Genomic DNA, 20,551 nt, shown 5'->3' on the forward strand with positions numbered 1-20,551 from the left:
CTCCATACAGTATTCAAACAAAGTTTTGACCAAAGCTCGCTTCCCTGATCACAAATCACAGTAACAGGTGCTCCTGTGTTCCTGCAAGTCATGTGCACCATATTTTGTTTACACTAACACAAGGGGAGACATTTACTAAAGGTTTTACACTACTATTATGGTGTAAAAGTCGCAAATTATTGCACACGCTAGATAAGCACCATAATTTGCGACTTTTTAAGCTTCTCAGGACAGAGAAGCAGAAGGGGGCTTAGTGAGAGCTGGCAGGCCTTTGTGTTGCCTGTTGGATTTACTATAACTTTCACCTGAATGTGGAATAAGTTATAGTTGAAGTCTACGCCAGCTCCTGGTTAAAAGTAAGTGGTTGCCGAGAACCAACATCACAATCATTGCAGACTGGGCCTGGAAAAGTTTTATGGCCACCTGAGACAAGTCATGGATATTTATGAATTCCTGTCCACCTGCTGATGAGCTTCTACCTAGTTTTCTCCCTTTCTCTCTAAGAGAGAACCGCCAATCATCAGCAGATGGGCGAGGAGAGCAGAAGATTATAAATAACCATGACTCTTCTCAAGTAGATTTGACTCTTTTTAAGGCCTGGGCTGCAATGATTATGATGCTGGTTCTCAGCAACCACTTACTTTTAGATGCATCTTGTCCTGTTTGAGTGAAAAAGCACAGATACAGCCATACTGTACGAACATGGATAAAGAGAAGCAGAGCTGATTTGGCCACTGCCATTCTATACTGCAACTACCCGTGACGTTGCTTCCTGATGAGCCAGAGGACCCAGCGAAACGCATTGGGACTATGAGGGTCTAGTAAGCAACAGGGTAATCTAGCACAGGTCCACGGTTCCAGCAGGCTTGGGGTCGCTCTTTTCAGGGGGGGGTGCTCCAACGATAGCCACTTGAAGTGCTCTCCGCTGATAAGATCTGTATCTATAGGGTCAGAGTACCTAGGTAAATAGTGATATAAGCTGTCTTTCCACTTAAAAACCACCACTGATTTATTTGAGACACAATTGGCTATACCCAGCCAGAGCTATCTGAACCTTTACTGTACCTGGACTACTGAATATTTTGAGCACTTTTTGTATCAACGCTAGTTGTTTTAAATAATTAAGTAAAAGTTGAGTTTTATATTATTTAGTATACAGACTACTATAGAGTACTGTATTAAATATTTACCACTCCCAGTGGTCAAACTGACAATAATATATATCATAAGTCAAACGTATATATACTTTATATATACTGTATAGTGTGTATAAAATATACATAAAGTGTATCATATTTTCTGAATATAGCTTTCCATATGCTAAACCATTTCCCATTACTGTTTGTCATACTCCAGTTTATTTCATTATCATGCATATGTAAGCCTTATATTCAGGGAAACATCTATTCATATTAATAGTGCTCAATCCACCCTGAAATCCATACATTTTTCACATTCCATGCCATATGCATCATGAATATAAAATGAATGTACTCCTGCAAAGTCCACATACTGTAGGAAATTCAATATACATGTCTAAAGTAATGACAGACTGCCTCTTGGGAAGAGAGCTTTTCTAGCCTCTATGTGAAAGAAGCAGCATCAAGTTAGAATAGAATATTCACCGTGTGCTCTGACAGCTGTAGGCACTACAAACAACTTTCCCGGTGGTGCTAAACTTCTCTTAAAAATAGAAAGCTTATACCTAGACAAACGGAAATAGAAAAGCACATCTTTTGGCTTTCTAGCTATTTAATCCATTTATGGTTCAGGTTATATTGTACTTTTTATTCTCAAAAAAGATTTTTGCAAAATTGATTCCCTCAAACAGGAAACATGTGCAAGGCAAACTTTATTATGATGCTATTCATAACCTTACCTCCGTGGTAACCCTGCCCATACATATGTGCTCGTACAGTCTGACTAGACAGAGAAGGTTTGATTTTAAGAAAACCCAACACTGACATCTATGCAGTTAACCTTAACGGAGCACATGCTGTGATTATAGCAGTGTACCAAGATCTAACACTTCCTTTTCAGTTTTTCCAAACAATATTATTGTGACCATGCACCTAAGGTAACTTACAGCAAAAATTTAAGTCAGCCTCTGGTTCAAGAAAAAAATTCACATTGACTGGGGAATGAACAGAACATTTACACGGTGCCCTACTTTTCATTTTTTTAGCTGCAGAAACATCAGTTTGTGGGCTCCTTTTCTGCTATGCAAGATGGCCTCACTGCTCCTCAGACTACCTGGTGCATACTGTGCCGTTGGTAGCCCAAGACACTTCCTACTGGTCCAGACCTGCTCTTGGATTGGTCAGTACTGTTCACATGAATACTGCTAGCCAATCAAGAATGGCAGGAAGTGTCTTTAGCAAATGCACAATATGCAACAGGAAGCACTGTGGCCAGTTTGTATGGCAGAAGAGGAGCCTGGGAATTGATGGATCTGCAGCTAAAAATGTGAGGGTACCAGGTAAGTGTACTGTTTGTTTCCCAATAAATGTGATTATTTTTTTCTTGAACCAGATGGACAATTTAAAGGGACCATCTTATGAAATGGGAAATTCAAACTAGAGTGAATATGAAGCAGTATGAAGTTGTAACTTGCAGCAGTAGGAATGATAGTCAACATTTCTGATCACATATGGCTTCCACTGTTGTCAATTACCATTGCCAATTGAGCAGTCCAAAAAGTATAGACATAAAAGTTAAAAACTTTACACATAAAACATGAATAATAATTATCATAAAAAAATAACTTAAATTATTGTTTTATTATTATATTATTATTATATACCCCCTATTATATACCCCTGGAGATGTCATACATTTCTGATAGCTGGATCCCCCACCTGTTGGAATACTGAAAGTGATTGCACATTCATGTGTGTGGCAAAACAGTATTTACTGTGATATTCACCATGTCTTGTTGCAGTGATCCAATTCTCCTGATAGGTGTGAGTCCTAGAGGTAGAATAACACCTATCAGACATTCACTTACCGAAATGACAAAGTGTCTTAATGTACAGTATGGGAATGTCCATGTAGGAGTGCGCTAATGTCAGTTATTTTTGCTTATTCATATATTTTTACAGAATAATTTGCTAACATTTTTATTTTGCCGTGATTTATAATTGTAAATATAAAAAGTAATAACGATTACTGTTAGAGATCAGTATGGATTGCCTATCTAATAGATAGGCTGTCCATATCAGATTGGTGGGGGTCCCACTTCTTTCACCCCACAGATAAGCTGCTTGGAGAGGCTGCTATGCATTGTATAGTGGTTGTGCTTGGTATTGCAGCCCAGGTCCCTTCACTTTATTGAGTCTGAGCTGCTAATAGGCTAGGCGACCAAGAGCGTGACATCACTGGCCTAGGAAAAGGTCGTAGTGCTCACTGGAGCATCGCAGCCTCTTGAAACAACTGATCAGCAGTGGTGCCAGGAGCTGGACCCCCCTCAGGCCTAACCTAAGCATAGGACATCAAAATAGAACTCCTGAAAAACTCCTTTAAAAATGATTTCCATCTAGAACAAAATTGGCTATGCATTATTAATTGGACCTTAGAGCAGTAACTATGGTTGGCATTTGTGATGTGCTTTACGGTGCCCATACACATTAACTGAGGTTGGCTGGGCCTGTGGATTTCAGCAGGACCATCTACTGTATATACAGTCGTGATCAAAAGTTTAATGAAAACAACGAATAAACTGAAACAGGCTGTTTTTCAGCTGATCAAAAGTTTAGGACCACACCTCAAAAAAAAAAAAATAAACCACCCCAAAACAGAAATCCAACTTCCAAACATGAACTCAGTAATGAGTAGCTCTGCCGTTATTGTTTATGACTTCCAAAATTCGTTTCGGCATGCCTGATGCAAGCGTTTCCATGAGGTGAGTGGGAACATTTCTCCAAGTGGTGAAGACGGCCGCACGAAAGCCATCTACTGTCTGGAACTGTTGTCCATTTTTGTAAACTTCCCTTGCCATCCATCCCCAAAGGTTCTCAATTGGATTTACAGTGGGATGCGAAAGTTTGGGCAACCTTGTTAATCGTCATGATTTTCCTGTATAAATCGTTGGTTGTTACGATAAAAAATGTCAGTTAAATATATCATATAGGAGACACACACAGTGATATTTGAGAAGTGAAATGAAGTTTATTGAATTTACAGAAAGTGTGCTATAATTGTTTAAACAAAATTAGGCAGGTGCATAAATTTGGGCACTGTTGTCATTTTATTGATTCCAAAACCTTTAGAACTAATTATTGGAACTCAAATTGGCTTGGTAAGCTCAGTGACCCCTGACCTACATACACAGGTGAATCCAATTATGAGAAAGAGTATTTAAGGGGGTCAATTGTAAGTTTCTCTCCTCTTTTAATTTTCTCTGAAGAGTAGCAACATGGGGGTCTCAAAACAACTCTCAAATGACCTGAAGACAAAGATTGTTCACCATCATGGTTTAGGGGAAGGCTACAGAAAGCTGTCTCAGAGATTTCAGCTGTCTGTTTCCACAGTTAGGAACATATTGAGGAAATGGAAGACCACAGGCTCAGTTCAAGTTAAGGCTCGAAGTGGCAGACCAAGAAAAATCTCGGATAGACAGAAGCGACGAATGGTGAGAACAGTCAGAGTCAACCCACAGACCAGTACCAAAGACCTACAACATCATCTTGCTGCAGATGGAGTCACTGTGCATCGTTCAACCATTCGGCGCACTTTACACAAGGAGATGCTGTATGCGAGAGTGATGCAGAGGAGCCTTTTCTCCGCCCACAGCACAAAAAGTGCCGCTTGAGGTGGGCTAAAGCACATTTGGACAAGCCAGCTTCATTTTGGAATAAGGTGCTGTGGACTGATGAAATTTAGTTATTTGGCCATAACAAGGGTCGTTATGCATGGAGGAAAAAGAACACAGCATTCCAAGAAAAACACCTGCTACCTACAGTAAAATATGGTGGTGGTTCCATCATGCTGTGGGGCTGTGTGACCAGTGCAGGGACTGGGAATCTTGTCAAAGTTGAGGGATGCATGGATTCCACTCAATATCTGCAGATTCTGGAGACCAATGTCCAGGAATCAGTGACAAAGCTGAAGCTGCTGGATCTTTCAACAAGACAACGACCCTAAACACTGCTCAAAATCCACTAAGGCATTTATACAGAGGAACAAGTACAACGTTCTGGAATGGCCATCTCAGTCCCCAGACCTGAATATAATTGAAAATCAGTGGTGTGACTTAAAAAGAGCTGTCCATGCTCGAAAGCCATCAAACCTGAATGAACTAAAGATGTTTTGTAAAGAGGAATGGTCCAAAATATCTTCAACCAGAATCCAGACTCTCATTGGAACCTACAGGAAGCGTTTAAAGGCTTTAATTTCTGCAAAAGGAGGATCTACTAAATATTGATTTCATTTCTTTTTTGTGGTGCCCAAATTTATGCACCTGCCTAATTTTGTTTAAACAATGATACCGGTAGCACACTTTCTGTAAATCCAATAAACTTAATTTCACTTCTCAAATATCACTGTGTGTGTCTCCTATTTAACTGACATTTTTTATCGTAACAACCAACGATTTATACAGGAAAATCATGACGATTAACAAGGTTGCCCAAACTTTTGCATCCCACTGTAGATCAGGGGAACACACAGGATGGGCCAAAAGAGTGATGTTATTCTCCTGGAAGAAGTCCTTTGTCCTGAGGGCACTGTGTACTATAGCGTTGTCCTGTTGAAAAACCCAGTCGTTACCACACAGACGAGGGCCCTCAGTCATGAGGAATGCTCTCTGCAACATCTGGACATAGCCAGCGGCCGTTTGACGCCCCTGCACATCCTGAAGCACCGTTGTTCCACTGAAGGAAAAAGCACCCCAGACCATTATGGTGCCCCCTCTACTGTGGCGCATTGAAAACATCTCAGGTGGGATATGCTTGTCATGCCAGTAATGTTGGAAACCATCAGGACCATTAAGGTTCTATTTTTTTCTCATCAGAGAATAAAACTTTCTTCCACCTTTGAATGTCCCATGTTTGGTGCTCTCTTGCAAAGTCCAAACGAGCAGTTCTGTGGCGTTCAAGGAGACAAGGTCTTTGAAGATGTGTTTTGTTTTTGAAGCCCTTCAGTCTCAGATACCGTCTGATGGTTATGAGGCTGCAGTCAGCACCAGTAAGGGCCTTAATTTGGTTCGAGGATCGTCGTGTCTTGACGGACACCCAATTGGATCCTCCGGCTCAGTGCTGATTAAATTTTTTGGGGTCTTCCACTTGACTTTTTTGTTCCATAACCCTCAGGATCATTTAAGAAATTCCAAATGACTGTCTTACTGCGTCCCACCTCAGCAGCGATGGCGCGCTGTGAGAGACCCTGCTTGTGCAGTTCAACAACCCGATCACGTTCAAAAACGGAGAGTTTTTTTGCCTTTGCCATCACAACGTGTGACTACCTGACAGAAAATGACAATGAATCCACATCTTTGCAGAGATTTGGCCTTTCAAAGGCATGTGGTCATAAAATTTGGATCAGCTGAAAAACAGCCTGTTTCAGTTTAATTGTTATTTTCAATTAATTGAATGCTCAAATTTTTTTTTTGTCTTACTCTCATTTATTCTTGTTTCATGTTGAAGCTCTACTTGGAACCTTGTTAAGATCCAACAATGTAAAATAAGATTTTTTTGCCATTTTTCAAGTGGTCTTAAACTTTTGATCAGGACTGTATGATATTCAGCCAAAGTGTATTCAGCCCATGTCAGGGAAGAAAACGGATTGGGCAATTTAAGTTTACCCTATCCTATGTTCTCATGTGAGATACGTTATAACCAGGTATGGAAGCAGCTTACTGCCCTCTGTCGATTGAGAACATTCAGAAACGTGTTTATCCAAATTTACAGTCATATTAGCTGTCATTTATGAATTAGGTTATGAGCACCGTTGGTAAAGTAACTGTTTCACTTGGAGTTATTTCAAGAGGGACAACCAATATGTCTGCATTTCCTGTTGCCATTTTTGCAAAAATGGCTGCCATGGCAACATAAAAGGACAAAGCGCACATTTCTTTATAAGCAAATAAAGTACAATTGCCAAAATGCGCAACTGCCTTACCTTTGAACTGACTGTTTTGTAGGCTTAGGCTACTTTCACACTAGCGTTCGGGGCTCCGCTTGTGAGTTCCGTTTGAAGGCTCTCACAAGCGGCCCCGAACGGATCCGTACTGCCCCAATGCATTCTGAGTGGATGCGGATCCGCTCAGAATGCATCAGTTTGGCACCGTTTGGCCTCCGCTCCGCTCAGCAGGCGGACACCCGAACGCAGCTTGCAGCGTTTTCGTGTCCGCCTGGCCGTGCGGAGCCAAACGGATCCGTCCAGACTTACAATGCAAGTCAATGGGGACGGATCCGTTTGACATTGACACAATATGGTGCAATTTCAAACGGATCCGTCCCCCATTGACTTTCAATGTAAAGTCAGGATTATACCATCAGATCGGAGTTTTCTCCAATCCGATGGTATATTTTAACTTGAAGCGTCCCCATCACCATGGGAACGCCTCTATGTTAGAATATACCATCGGATTTGAGTTACATCGTGAAACTCAAATCCGACAGTATATTCTAACACAGAGGCGTTCCCATGGTGATGGGGACGCTTCAAGTTAGAATATAATGAGAACTGTGTACATGACTGCCCCCTGCTGCCTGGCAGGTGCTGCCAGGCAGCAGGGGGCAGACCCCCCCCCCCTCCTGTATTTAACTTATTGGTGGCCAGTGGGGCCCCCCCTCCCTCCCCAGTATTAATTGTAAGCAGTGCGGCCCCCCTCCCTCTATATTCATCGGTGGCCAGTGCGGATATTAAATATGAGCAGTGCGGTCTCCCCCTTCCTCCCTCCCCAGTATTAAATATGAGCAGTGCGGTCTCCCCCTCCCTCCCTCCCCAGTATTAAATATGAGCAGTGCGGTCTCCCCCTCCCTCTATTCATTGGTGGCCAGTGCGGATTCAAAGTATTGTGATCAGTGCGGCCTCTCCTCTCGACCCCCCCCCCCCCATCATTGGTGGCAGCGGAGAGTACCGATCGGAGTCCCAGTTTAAATCGCTGGGGCTCCGATCGGTTACCATGGCAGCCAAGACGCTATTGCAGTCTTGGCTGCCATGGTTACTTAGCAACAAATAGCAGCATTATACTTACCTGAAGAGCTACGATCTATGTGACCGGCCGGGAGCTCCTCCTACTGGTAAGTGACAGGTCTATAGGCAATGCGCCGCACAGACCTGTCACTTTACCAGTAGGAGGAGCTCCCGGCCGGTCACATAGATCGCAGCTCTTCAGGTAAGTATAATGCTGCTATTTGTTGCTAAGTAACCATGGCAGCCAAGACTGCAATAGCGTCTTGGCTGCCATGGTAACCGATCGGAGCCCCAGCGATTTAAACTGGGACTCCGATCGGTACTCTCCGCTGCCACCAATGATGGGGGGGGTCGAGAGGAGAGGCCGCACTGATCACAATACTTTGAATCCGCACTGGCCACCAATGAATAGAGGGAGGGGGAGGCCGCACTGCTCATATTTAATACTGGGGAGGGAGGGAGGGAGGGGGAGACCGCACTGCTCATATTTAATACTGGGGAGGGAGGGAGGGAGGGGGAGACCGCACTGCTCATATTTAATACTGGGGAGGGAGGGAGGGGGAGACCGCACTGCTCATATTTAATACTGGGGAGGGAGGGAGGGAGGGAGGGGGAGACCGCACTGCTCATATTTAATATCCGCACTGGCCACCGATGAATATAGAGGGAGGGGGGCCGCACTGCTTACAATTAATACTGGGGAGGGAGGGGGGGCCGCACTGGCCACCAATAAGTTAAATACAGGAGGGGGGGGGGGGGTCTGCCCCCTGCTGCCTGGAAGCACCTGCCAGGCAGCAGGGGGCAGTCATGTACACAGTTCTCAGTATATTCTAACTTGAAGCGTCCTCATCACCATGGGAACGCTTCTGTGTTTAGAATATACTGTCGGATCTGAGTTTTCCGAAGTGAAAAATCAGATCTGAAATAAACTGTTATGCAAACGGATCCGTTCTGAACGGATGCAAGCGTTTGCATTATAGGAGCGGATCCGTCTGATGAAACATCAGACGGATCCGCTCCGAACGCTAGTGTGAAAGTAGCCTTATTTATAATGTTTTTTTTTTTTATTATTTATATTCATTCATTTATTCATTCACTGTTCCATTTATATTAAATCCTCATTATGTGTCAGGACCACTTGTTACAGCTTGTAATTTAAAATAAGTTCAGTGATATCTGCTTCAAATCAGCACATTTCCGAGACAAAATTTGCAATAAAAACTGCACTATTTGGTGCATTATTTGTGCTGTGGATTTCAATCAGAAACATTGTAGACTTTCTACAGTAGAAAATCTGCAGCATTTCAGTCATATGCAAACATACCCTTATGTGTAATAGGTTGAACATATACGTACTACAGTTATCAAATAAAATTTAACATGAAAGTCCAAAAAATCAAGGCGAGTTCAATTATTTGTAAAAAAAAATCTAAAGTCGATGCTGCTAATATGGGTCCTTTTTTTATATATTATGTGATATATATAATGGGGACTCACTCTGGTAGACATGATTAGCGGACACAGTATAGAGGCAACAACAAGTTCTTTGGATCAAAACAGTTCAGTGTTTTATTCACATTTTAGGCAAGTGACAAAACAAACAGTCATATTCAAACAAAAAGTCAAAAGTTTGGACACACCTTCTCATTCAAAGAGTTTTCTTTATTTTCATGACTATGAAGGCATCAAAACTATGAATTAATACATGTGGAATTATATACATAACAAACAAGTGTGAAACAACTGAAAATATGTCATATTCTAGGTTCTTCAAAGTAGCCACCTTTTGCTTTGATTACTGCTTTGCACACTCTTGGCATTCTCTTGATGAGCTTCAAGAGGTAGTCCCCTGAAATGGTCTTCCAACAGTCTTGAAGGAGTTCCCAGAGATGCTTAGCACTTGTTGGCTCTTTTGCCTTCACTCTGCGGTCAAGCTCACCCCAAACCATCTCGATTGGGTTCAGGTCCGGTGACTGTGGAGGCCAGGTCATCTGGCGAAGCACCCCATCACTCTCCTTCATGGTCAAATAGCCCTTACTTTCAAAGTTTTCCCAATTTTTCAGCTGACTGACTGACCTTCATTTCTTAAAGTATTGATGGCCACTCGTTTTCTTTACTTAGCTGCTTTTTTCTTGCCATAATACAAATTCTAACAGTCTATTCAGTAGGATTATCAGCTGTGTATCCACCTGACTTCTCCTCAACGCCACTGATGGTCCGAACCCCATTTATAAGGCAAGAAATCCCACTTATGAAACCTGACAGGGCACACCTGTGAAGTGAAAACCATTTCAGGGGACTACCTCTTGAAGCTCATCAAGAGAATGCCAAGAGTGTGCAAAGAGGTAATCAAAGCAAAAGATGGCTTTGAAGAACCTAGAATATGACATATTTTCAGTTGTTTCACACTTGTTTGTTATGTATATAATTCCACATGTGTTAATTAATAGTTTTGATGCCTTCAGTGTGAATCTACAATTTTCATAGTCATGAAAATAAAGAAAACTCTTTGAATGAGAAAGTGTGTCCAAACTTTTGGTCTGTACTGTATATATATATATATATATATATATATATATATATATATATATATTACCCTTTCCAAATGCACTTAGTGGCTAGAAGCTACAAATGTTCTGAAATGTGAAAAAAAAAACCAGTACTTAAAGGGGTTGTGTAATCTCAGACTTTGATGATATCTCTAGGATATGTCATTAAAGTCAGATAGGTGTGGGTCCCAATTCTGAGACCCGTACCTATCTCCATAATCTGCCTACGAAAGTGAAGGCAAATGCACCATGCATGCAGGGTACATGCTGCATTCATTTCTATGAAAGTTAAAAAAATGGCCAAGCACACTCGGCAAGTCCTATAGAAATGATTGGCGAGAACACCATGCAAGTGTGGCCAGTGCTTCATTCACCTCTATGGGACTGCCGGAGATAACTGAGCAAGTGCTCTGCTATTGTCAGTAGTCCCATACAAATGAGTGGAGGGGGCAGCACATGAGCGGCTGATCTTTACTCTCTTTGGAGGTCCCATTCTGGAGATATCTGGGACCGGCACTTATCTGACATTCTGCAATACAAGTGGTGGATCAAGTAGTATGGAATGTGATTTCCGAGGACAATGATTGGCTGTTACAGCATGTTGTTGGCAGCTGGTGAACAAAGTCTGATTGGGAACCTATAGAACTTCTGTGCTGGTGCAGAAGGGGTTGAAAGCATGAGAACTGTTTTTCTTTTGATTGTTTTTTGGCTTTTGCTGCTTCTACTTTTCTCTTTGAAGGAGTCAGGCCGCCTCTTTATTACTTTGTGGAACTACTTTTTGTCCTGACCCATATGTTATTGAAAGGTTGATATTGAGGCCTAATCCTCTACTCAGTTTCAACATCAATAGCCTTTTCCAACACAGACATCGAGTTCAGACTCTATTTACTTATTAGGGCAGATATATCAATGTTTTACTCCAGAAATTGGTGTAAAATACAGTTGTTGCAAATTATGAAGCACATCATATCTGCACTATAATTTCCCCACACTTCTTAAACGTTACAAGAATGGCAAACAGGGCTTAGTGGGAGGGAGGGGGCCTCCCATGGCCCAAAACATTTGCTGTAATTTGCACTAGAAGCTGGAGTCAATTATCAGTGAAATCTATGCTGGCTCCGATTTCAGTTTCTAATGCACAGACAGCCTCTTAATAAAATTGATACTTCTTACTCCAGATGACTTTTTTTTTACTAGGACTGCCATATGAAACACCAGTCTTAGTAAATCTGCTCCATTGTGTCTATAATTAAAGGTGATCAAAACCATTGGTGAAACCATGATCTTGCAGTAGTATTCTTCAGAATGCTCTGCACTGTTGGGTTTCATTTGCTGTCTTTGGCTTTTCCAGATGCAGAGTACAGATCCCATACACTTTCCGTGGATCCATACTCCACATGCTGGAAATGTTGAGCAGAGCCAATGAAACCAAACAGTGCAGAACACTCTGAATAACATTACTGCATTATTGTGGTTTTCTGTTTCTCATAGCCCCATCCGCACATTTGTCTTACATGTGGTCTGTTGTGAGCATCCTCCATTGTATGCATTTTTTGCTGTGGATTGCTGTTAGCAACGGATCACATGTGCAGGATTTGCTCCCCCAGTTAGAAATGCGCTACAGCATATGGGTTTTTTAGCATTTTCTGTTTTTAAGACCTGTGTAGGATGTTTTTGTGGTACATGTGGTCCGCTGCCGTCATCCTACATTGTATGCATTTTTGCTGGGGATTGCTGTTAGCAACGGATCACATGGGCAGGATTTGCTCCCCCTGGTAGAAATGCGCAACAGCATTTGGGGTCTTGAGCATCTTTTGCCGTTTAGACCACGGATCACAGTTTTTTTTTGCCTTCCTCTGGATCAACTTGCAGGATGACAGGCCGAACTGGATGGACAAATGTCTTTTTTCGGCCTTATGTACTATGTTACTATGTTACTTTATTCTGTGATTTTGTCATTATTGTGGTTTTACCAAAGGTTTAAAGGGGTTATCACATCCTAGACAATGGGGGCATATTGCTAGGATATGCCCCCATTGTATGATAGGTGTGGGTCCCACCTTTGGGACCCGCACCTACAAGGAGAACGGAGCGGAGAAAGTTGAGGAGGGCACACTGCGCTTGCACAGCCGCCCTCCATTTATTTTTATGGAGCCGCCGAAAATAGCCGAGCGTTGGCTCGGCTATTTCCGTCGGCCCCATAGAAATGATTGGGAGCGGTGGCTGCGCATGCGCGGTGCCCTCCCATTCACTTCAATGGGAGGGGCGGGGAGTTGTGCCTGGTGGTGGACGGACCCCGAGAAACCCGGGGTTCTCCAGCCACAACTCTCCCCGGCTCCGTTCTCCTTGTAGGTGCGGGTCCCAGAGGTGGGACTCGCATCTAACAGACAATGGGGGCATATCCTAGCGATATGCCCCCATTGTCTAAGATGGGATAACCCCTTTAAGTCCTCTTTAAGAATTCTGCTTGTGGGGTGTCCCTCCCAGCTATACATGGCGGATGTCAGCTTTGTGACTTCAGAATGCTGTTGTCTTCTTCACAAATCTCATGTATCAGCACAACTTCACCACTGAACTACTTTCTCCTTTTAAACCCCATGAAGGATTTCTTCTTCTTTGTGCTGACAGACACTGAAATTGAAAAGTGTGCGATCTCACCCTCCTTCCCACTGCCAATTCTGCTGTGGGTGCTCTCTTTTCTCATTGCACTGATACACAGCCTGTGTAATTTACCATTTTCCCTCCAAACTGGAATGTGTGCCCCTTTTCCTATTCTACACTCTGATATAGTGCATGTGTTTTGTGATCTGACCCCTCTTACGACTTGACTGCTTTCCTCCCTTTGCACACTCTTCTATACAACCTCCTCTCCCTCCCTGCTGGTATCTGCACTACTGTGAGGAGCAAGGGGGGGTATAGCAAAGAGGCCTATATCAGATCTATTTCTGAAGAAGCAGCACCACAAGCTAGGTAAAGGAGTTGCATAGACATTACAACATCAAAATGGTATTGCTATTTAATGATGGCTATTCAAAAGGTTGCACAATTTTGCATTTAGGTGGCAAATGAACATAAAAAATGGGTAAGGTCCATAGCCGTTAAGTTTATTTCTTATTAACTTTAGTTCCATGTCTCATAGCCCTAAGTATATGGTGTATTACTGAATTATTTGTGGAGTTAAATAGTAATGTGTGTGTGTGGGTAGAAACTTGGATGGGACCAAAAATTCACACAGAACAGGTGACCACACACCTCTGCCCTTCACCGCACAGTATTAACATCCTGAATTTAAGGACAATGTACTGTAAAACACATGTGGCTTCTCTTTGCAGAAAATTGTACCCCAAAGGTTATACGTTTACATGTAGATTTGAGAACATTTTCTTTATGGCATTTAAAGAAAGAAATATACAGTTATGAGAGAAAGACTGAACAATTGAAAGATTGTCAAACAGTGGTGTTGCCTGGCAACCAAAGATAGTCTACTAAGTGCCATTCTGATTGATACAGCCTACTAACTTTAAAGGCACAGTAGTGAAGATACTCTACACGGGATGATGATCACATGAACGTTCATTCCTGATCCTCAACCCTTATGCACATGTCTACTGATCAAGTGACAAACTGTCTTGCTTATCACTGATCCTATTGTTCATGTAGACATAAAATCATTGTTTGTCAGCATCACATTCCCTTGTGTAAATGAAATGCACCCTTTGCCGTAGACAATAATGCAAGCTGTATGGGGAAGACATCCGAAAATATTGATGATATAATGTGCATTGACCGACTATATCAATAATCAGTGCTTATTATCTGTAGATTATCTGCCTGTGTAAATAGGCCCTTAGAGGGGTCATCCTCTCAGTATCAGCCAGCAATTAAAATCTGGTAGATCCCTCACCACTGCTCTGGTTAAGTGTACTGCTGAAGCCACTGATTAGCTAAAGCGCTCAGGTGTCAATGGGATTAAATTGTAACCCTATTATTTCAGTACACTGACAGACCTGTCAAATTGTATGTATTGTACAAATGCAAACACATATAGTAATAACTCAATATGGATATGTGTCCATATTGCCAATGCCAATGGTTTAGACACTTAGTTACACTTAGCACAAGCAATAAGGCTGGTATTCTTTGTTTATAGTATTCATTTCATGTACAGTAACTTAAGATATGTGGCTTACATTTTGAATGATTACGATCTCTTTCTTGTAAGCATGGACGGCATTAGACTGTCTGATGAGGAGTTACAACATATACGTTGCAGAAAGAAGATATGGACAACGCATCCGTTTTTACAGTGATGTATTTAAGGAATGAAATGAGGTACTTAGAGGTACACGTTTCGATCAAGCTGTTTAAGTCCATGGCGACCTCTTTGAAGCAAGTCTCTACTATAGAGAGGTCAAGGGATAAGCTGCGTAGTCTCATAAATCGATACAATATTGAGCCATGCATGTGCTATGTGGTAGCAGGATGCACGGCCCTATGTTCTCACAATGTAGTGCCCAATGTAAAGTATATAGTTTGCTTATGCAGAGAACAGTGACATATGAAGAATTCTAAATTCCATACACACTGCAGCTTATGAATTCAAAATGTGTGTAAATGCCAAGTTTCAGATCCATCATGTCTAGGTTTATTAAAGTATGTTAGGATTTATGCTAAAACCTGCACGCTATAGTGCTAGAAATGTTCCAGCATCAGATCTGCTGCAGGTGCCCAGATTGACCAAAGCCTTTCTCCTGAGCGTGAGGCTGGGAGGCGTCTCTTTGAAATCAGGTCAGCCAGAGCAACACACCTGAGTTTTCACCCCTGTCCATTTCATTTTTTACATCATTCATATGAAATTGAACAGAGAAATGCCTAAATGAAATAGTGCTCAATCTAGACCTTTTTTTGGTTGAATAGACAGCTTGAATCAAGTATACCCTTAAGAACTTTTAGGAACCAAACCAAGGCATGGGGTTAAAAGGCTTGTGTTCCTTATAGGTCACTATTCAATTCTCATGCTATGCTGCAGAGAAAATTGTCATGTAAAGTCCAACATATAAAACAATGTAAACCGTAAGGATAGGGTCACGTGGAGACTTTGATTGTGTGACCACAAGCCACTTGACCAATCTGTGTGCAATTTGGCTGCGAGTTGTCGTTGTAGGCACCTTACATTGAAGTTTATGCTGCCACGGTCACATGCAGCCAAAAAGCTAGCACATTTGGATTTTTTTTTTGTATCTCATTCGGGCACTTGTCACAATCATTACTTATGATGTTCTAATCCCACACATTACCATCTTTATGTCATGTTGTGACCAAAGTCACTGGGAAGCCCTAGCCTGATGGTCACAATTGTGGATCCTACAGCACAGATATAAGGAATGAATTCTTAACCCAGTTCATGCCTAATGGCCCCAATCACCAATATACTCTCTAAAAGGGGTTCCCACTTGTAGCTTTCTAGCTTTTGTAAAGTTACAAACCCCAGCCTATGGCTGTTGGTTGTGCCGGGTGTTCTAATTTCCCAGCAGCAGGAAGTCAACTTTAGACAGAGTCATATTTTCGCCTGAAAATTCTAATTTTCACTTCAAATCTGTGATATCTGCCTACAAAACGTCAAAACGGTGTGCATTTAGCTGATCAATTAAGGAGAGAGAAGGTGGGGGGGGGGGGGAGAAGGAACATTTGAGAAGAAAAGCCCACACACAGCCACTCACACACACAGCATGTCTGTTGCATCTACAGGCTATACACGAATTGCTCAGTCTGGAGATGTATTCATAGCTTGTACTGAGAACATCATACACTTCCTCCTGCTTCTTCATTACCAGATCAGATTGCAGGTCTCCTTTAGCATAAACCATGTAAACAAGTATTAATAAGGACTCCATCTATATTTTATTCCTGGGTACATTATAATATACAGGCTAGCCATCATTATATAAACTTTCCAAGTGAATTCAAATACATTTAGGGTTTAACTTTGCTCCACGATGGTATTTTCGCAGGGTGAATGGTATGTACAAAAGACACAGTCGTGTTTTTGGTTTTCACCTTGTACTATATGGCCTTTCATTAATCAGATTAAACCTAAGTGACTCTGGAAATTGGATTTATGGTAATGAAAATTGTTCATGTAAAGAACAACAGCAATTCATATAATAGAGCCATGTAGACCAAGGTTGTGCCCTAACAGGAGGATGCTGTTTAGACAAGCCTTACACATAAAGGTCAATGCTTTGGTCCACATCAGTAAATTGTATACACAACTATGACTGGAAGGGCACCAGCAGGAGTAATATAGTCTTTGCACCTACACAAAAAGAAAATTCACATTCTCCAGATCTGTACATGCATTTCAGCATGGCCGTCTACTCCATTTAAAAAGAAGATTGCAGGAAAGCTTTGAATATGAGCCTTTCCTTTCGTATTTTATATCAAACTGGTGTTTTAATAAATCCCTATGAAAATGCCTAGTGAAGGATAATATCATTGAATAGCCGTTGGGTGAAAGAGCTTCAGACATACATATTCAGGACTCGAGATGGGTCAGTTTAGTATCATCATATCTTGGTAACTCCAGGGCACAATGTAGTAATCAGTGTGAAGTGAAGGTTGCAAAGGAGCCTATATGTCAAAAAGTTAAACCTTCCTTTTTCTACTGGAGGATACAGAAACTCTGAAAGCTGGAGATAAATGAGAGCTGGCGCTGAGACAACTATATTGTACTTTGTTTCTGAATAATGCCAATGTGCCACCACAAGAAGACACCATACACCAAGTCATTAATGGGGGCAACATGTACCAATAAATATTAGGGTGGAGATTGATTATGGAGTAAAACATCCCAAAATCTGTGCAATAAATCTCTTTATAACGTGGAGGCAGACACTGGTACTGTAAATGATATATGACCACATCAGATTTTTCTCTAGGCGCCTAAGTATATTACTGTTTAGTGAACTGCCCTGGAGATATCACATCCTTTATCACACTATGTACAGATCACCAAGAAACCCTTGATAAAATCAGCATTTTTACTGTGCAAATCCATGGATATTCCACACAGCTAAAAGTATGCCTCTTCATCTGCTGATATTCAGTTTAATCACATCCTTTATCACCCAATATAAAGATAACGGTAAAGAAAATCAGTCTTGCCAGCATCCAGATTCACTTCTATTATAAGTCTGATGCTTTCAACCCACTAACGTACAAGTTGAGGGTCACCTCACCACCTTACCTACAGTATATGGTGTACCCATTTTCTTCACCTCCCAATGCAAGGCTCACCCATCCATGAAACCATATAGAATTCCATAATTTGTAGTATCCCTGCAGGTTCATGCCTAATGCATCCCTTAATCCACTAAGCTTGAGGGCTACCACCTTAGCCATATGGATTTACCACATCATTTATCATGCTATGCATAGAACACCATATTAACCTCTTCCAGAACATTAGAATTGCCAGCAGCATCCAGGCTCATGTCTGTTCCTTGCATCTAAAAGTCTGCTGCTAACTGCTTTCCATTCACTATATAGAACTTAAGGGCTAGCATCCTGGTGGAGCAGCATCACATGAAGCCTTCACACAACTATCTACATGCATACATCTTACCCTTAGCTGCAGTGAGGAACCCTGCGCACACAAACAGCAGAGACTTCAATGTCCCCAGCGCAGTCATGTCTCTGTAGTCTCCACACATCCAAGCGGCAAGGATCTTTCACCGTTCTCCAGATTGATCACCAATACAATCAAATAGCCAGAAAATGGAGAAGTGATCAAGGTGATGACGCCTCTTGAAGTTGCCTCTCATCTCATCATGCCCACACACAGCTCAGAGCCTCTGCAGGAGAGCAGGCAGAGGATGTCCTCCTCCTGGTCAGGTCCACCAAAGCTGGAGGTCAGTGGTGCTGAACGGACAGCGACTCAAATGCAGTCAAGGGATGCAGGGAAGGAGAATCGTGGCTGGGGAAGAGAGAGGGATCTCAGCAGACACCACACTGTATAGAGCTAGCAGCAGAAGAAGGAGCTGGACTCAACCATCACTAAGCACGAAGAGGGGAAAGAGACTGAAGCTGCTCAGAGACCTCCCTAGCACCAGTCTCCTTCCATCTCCAGCAGGAAAACCCCACATACTAGACATACAGATGATGGAATGACAAGCAGCTTGCACTGAGCTCCTTCACATGACATCACTGGGAGATCCAGCCTTCACAAGCCCTATGCATCCAATGCCATCTGCAAGAGTTAAACTTTCAGGCAACTTGCAGTCCATAAGATGTGAGCTCAGTCCAGGAGGTGTGTGTGTGTCTGGAGCTGAGGAATGAGCACACACTGAATGATTCTTTCTTTTAGCAGCTCATGCTGTTTCTAGGCATTCTGCTGGTAGCTGCTTGCTTCTCCTCCTCATTGTTATAGGGGCTGATGCAGTGATCTCAGCACAAGACTAGGGATCAGATGATGAATCCTAATTAAAGTGATCACTTCTTTCATGGCTCTTTCAAAAAAATAAAATAAAAAATAAATAGATCTTGAAGGATGGCTAGGGACAACAGAGACCTTGGAACCTTATTAAAGGTCTGGCTAGTTCATTTACAGTTTTTGATCAGGACAAATTGACCCTCTCGTTTCTACAGAAGCAAAGAGCTGATGTCTCCTTGAGACAGGATGGATTTCCATAGCAAGTGTCATCTGTAATGACTGGTGTAGCTAAGAAGGATAACTCCTATTAAGAGCTTTCACATAATTCCACATTCATAGACTGGGATTTAACTATGACTTTTGCTGATGTCTTTTGAACTCTCTTTCTGCCTTTGATAACTTGTAGAAGATTTAAAAGCCAAGCTGCATGGTCCAGCAAGTGCCCAGGGGGACCACTGTATTGCAGAGCAGCAGGAGGTCACATATGCATTACATTCTATTATATCCAATATGTCTACTGAGAAACATTACATAGACATAGCTATCATTACAGTCACTGTGCTTCATCTGCAGAATTAGCATAATGCTGTGTCTCCCTTTGCTAGCAGCATTATCGAGCTGCTCTGGCTTTTTTTGTAGGCTGCAGGCACAGTTATGGCTGTGCAGATGGGAAGGGGTTAAGGCTTCAGTATCTACATCTATAAGAAGCTTTTGATCAGAGGAAATTCATATTAATTGTTCAAACAAGTTTCCAACTGATCTGGTAGGCTTTGGGTGCAGAGGCGCACAGAGATCATATTCTCTATTTGAATAGGATTAATAAAGAAAATGGGCATTGAAGGGAGCTGACTTTGCTATATGGTTGTGAGTGCCACAGAGGTGATTGCAGTCTTTAATAATAAAAAAAAAAAAGGGGGGCGAAAGGGAAATTTGTGTGATGCTGCTGCCATCTAGTGTCCAGATCCCTAGAAGTCATGTTTAAAATTAGTTTTTTTTTGTTTTAATTTACGCTATGAGACAATTATAACAATATTTTCCGAAGCTCCTACTATCCGATTATAATTAGTTGTAGGGTTTTGAACTGACTAGCTGCAACTGATTAGATAAAAAAATGAGTATTTTTGCATTGTCTGTTGCAAATTTAGTTTAATTCTTTTTTACAAATGAAACAATATATTTAAGGGCTCATGGCCACAGGCAGCAAATTCAGATCTTGTCCCTACAGGTTCATTTTAGGATGTATGGGCACTACATGTGCCGCTGTAGGGTGCCTATATGAGGTACTGTATATTCTCCTAGATGCATTGCTTGAAGTGTAGCACAATTTGTTTTCCTACGAATTCCAAGTGCGTTTCTGTATTAAAAACCCCCATATATGATTGTTTTAGAAATATAGTATCACTTAGTTTGTCAGATGGCACAAGTGTCATACATC

General features: G+C 41.9%; 1 long non-coding RNA gene across 1 annotated transcript; it reads right to left on the minus strand.

Annotated features, from left to right (window-relative positions):
- Positions 1 to 349: 349 nt before the first annotated feature.
- Positions 350 to 18,805, minus strand: LOC120997827. Its single transcript, XR_005778232.1, has 3 exons — positions 18,794 to 18,805; positions 10,205 to 10,207; positions 350 to 472 (listed from the first exon to the last, which is right to left on the minus strand). It is a non-coding gene; the product is annotated as an uncharacterized LOC120997827 (long non-coding RNA).
- Between the last annotated feature and the right edge of the window lie 1,746 nt (positions 18,806 to 20,551).

The sequence above is a fragment of the Bufo bufo genome, chromosome 4, assembly GCF_905171765.1.
Source record: "Bufo bufo chromosome 4, aBufBuf1.1, whole genome shotgun sequence".
Lineage (NCBI taxonomy): Eukaryota > Metazoa > Chordata > Amphibia > Anura > Bufonidae > Bufo > Bufo bufo.